Genomic DNA, 2,720 nt, shown 5'->3' with positions numbered 1-2,720 from the left:
CTCTGTGGTGCAATGGTTTGGATACAGGACTTGCAGCCAGAAGGTTACCGGTTCAAATCCAACCAGGACAAGTTTCCAACCAATACCCGACTCCTGCACCTTTATCTGATCTTTCACTGAAGAGCGTGCAAGAGACCATAGAAAGTATATACCATGGTGGAGCAGTGGTTAAGATTCAGGCCTTGCATACTGAAGGTCCTGAGTTCAAATCCCGCAATGACATCTTTCTAACTTATACCTGGGGCTTTTACCCTTATATAATCTTTCAGAAAATTACACGCAAGTCAACAGAATAGGTAAGGACCTCTGTGGTGCAGTGGTTTAGATACAGGACTTGCAACCAGGAGGTTCCCGATTCAAATCTAACTAGTGCACTTTTTCCCCCCCCCCAAGACTCAAGACCCAAAAGAGTCTTGAGTCGAAGCAATTACTCCCGCGGAGACATCAAATTTGTCTTTTGGGCCTTGAGTCCCAAGACTCAAGAGAAAATACATTTACTAAGTCCAGAGCTCGAAAGTTTGTCACTAGTTGATCGAAAGTTTGTCACTACTGTAGTAGTATCGGCCAAGGTATGGACATAAGAAAGCGAATTAAAGTGATTTTCGGTTGTCATAACCAAATGGACCCCTTGGCTCATCTTCTCCCACCCCCCCCCTTTTCATCCAGAGGGAACACAGATTCCCTGAGGATACAACAGGCTTTGAGATAAGGAGAGACCTTAATTGCTCAATGGAATGTCTGCAAAGACACACTTCCTAGTTGGTTCTCTCTCTCCCTCGCTCTCTCTCTGTCCTGAACCTTCAAGATAAGGATGTAACCTGTAACTTTTATGACCTGGAAGAATGTCTTGGCAAGCGCTCACAATATCATACACACAGACCCACGGAACACACAAGTATCAGTGAGCAAAAGAAATGTGAATAAACTGATTACGTGTTATGTTCTGTGACGTTAAAATATATATAATTATTGTCCTGTATTGTGACCACAACAATAATATGTACTTTGGTGTTTTAAAGGGATGCTTTCCTTGTTAATTACACTTTGATGCTTATCCTGCTTTCTATTTGACGTAAAGCCTTCACGTCTAGTACCTAGACAATTCTAAATTCATCGTGATTTCCAATATCCGGCCGAATGTAGTAGTAGAAGGTCCCCAAGAAAGTTAGCAGAGAAATGTAGTTTTCATACTGTAATAAGGGAAGTGGCCACCCGCACAGCTGCCTCTAACACGCCCCCCAATGGGCCAAGAAGGATGGAGACTCCTCCTTCTAACTATAAGAAGAACTGGCCAGCCAGTTCTCACTCTCTTCCTGCTTCTCCTCGCTGCTACTCCTCAACCCAGCCTGACTTGATCCCAAAGACCCAGGGGGGGGGGGAGAGAGGGTGAGGGCCGCAGCGCCCGGACACTCTAGCTCTCCCACCGTACCCCTGGCAGACATTGACCGCTCACTGGACTCTGAAAAAAGACTGTCACAAAAGGACTCCCAGGTCGTATGACTCTGAACACATGACGTTATGGCAAACAATTGATGATAGGCTGTATGTATGTGTCGGTCTCTTTCTTCCTAAAGGGCCCCATGATATGTCATTTTTCCAGGCAGTGTGGTAGTTCATTTCTGTTCAATTCTTTCCTCTCCCACACGATATCCTATGTTACACTTTATCTACTAAAACTTAAGCCCTCATTTCAGTGGGTGAACTAATACTTTGCTTTTGGTTCTAAGTTATCTAACTGGTCCTCTAGTTGACATATATTGATGGAGAAGGTGTTACATACCGGCCTCTCTCAAAATATGGTCTACAATAGGTCTAAGTCATGACCTTTGATGACAGCACCAGCCTGTCATTAAACGTTGAATGAAAGAACACATAGATCACTTAGTTATGACGTACAAGGAAATGCATTGGCATTTTGGATCAATTTTGTGTAGTTATTTACCTTAATAAATTTGGAGACTACGGTTATTAAGAAGGCGTGTGTCATTTCTTATTTCTCTGTTTACAGTAATACTATTGGGATATTTATTGCAAGTCTGACAAGAATTCACGTTACTATTACAGTGACGTAAGTTTCAATATATATTATATATATTGTAATAATTCATAAATTATATTTATATGATTTATGGATTATTACGTCCTGTACCATGCTGAAGTTAAGACCAGTAAGTAGGCATATTTGCTACACTACCGAAACGAAAGTTAAATCCGAAAAAATCACCAAGTCTGGAGGCCAACATCGTCCCCCCAAAAACCTGTTAGGAGTACGTTTCAGGCAATTTAGAGTTGATTGGTAGTACTTTGTAGTGACTTTTTTTGGTCCCTAACATTCATCGAGCTCTGGACTTACAGTACTCCTAACAGGTTTTTGGGGGAACAATTTTTTTTCCGTTTCGGTAGTGACACCATTGTGTCACTACCGAAACGGGAAAAAAATTACTAAGTCCAGAGCTCGATGAATGTTAGGGACCAAAAAAAAAGTCACTACCAATCAACTTTAAATTGCCTGAAACGTACTCCTAACAGGTTTTTGGGGGAAATGTTTTTTCTTTCGTTTCGGTAGTGAAACCATTGTGTCACTACCGAAACGGAAAAAAAATTACTAAGTCCAGAGCTCGATGAATGTTAGGGACCAAAAAAAAAGTCACTACCAATCAACTTTAAATTGCCTGAAACGTAGTAGTATTCATGATCCAGAGGCCATGAGTTCAAATCCC

The sequence above is a fragment of the Gymnoscopelus microlampas genome (assembly GCF_963454915.1).
Source record: "Gymnoscopelus microlampas genome assembly, chromosome: 1".
Taxonomy (NCBI): Eukaryota; Metazoa; Chordata; class Actinopteri; order Myctophiformes; family Myctophidae; genus Gymnoscopelus; species Gymnoscopelus microlampas.
Note: the sequence above shows the minus strand (reverse complement) of the source record.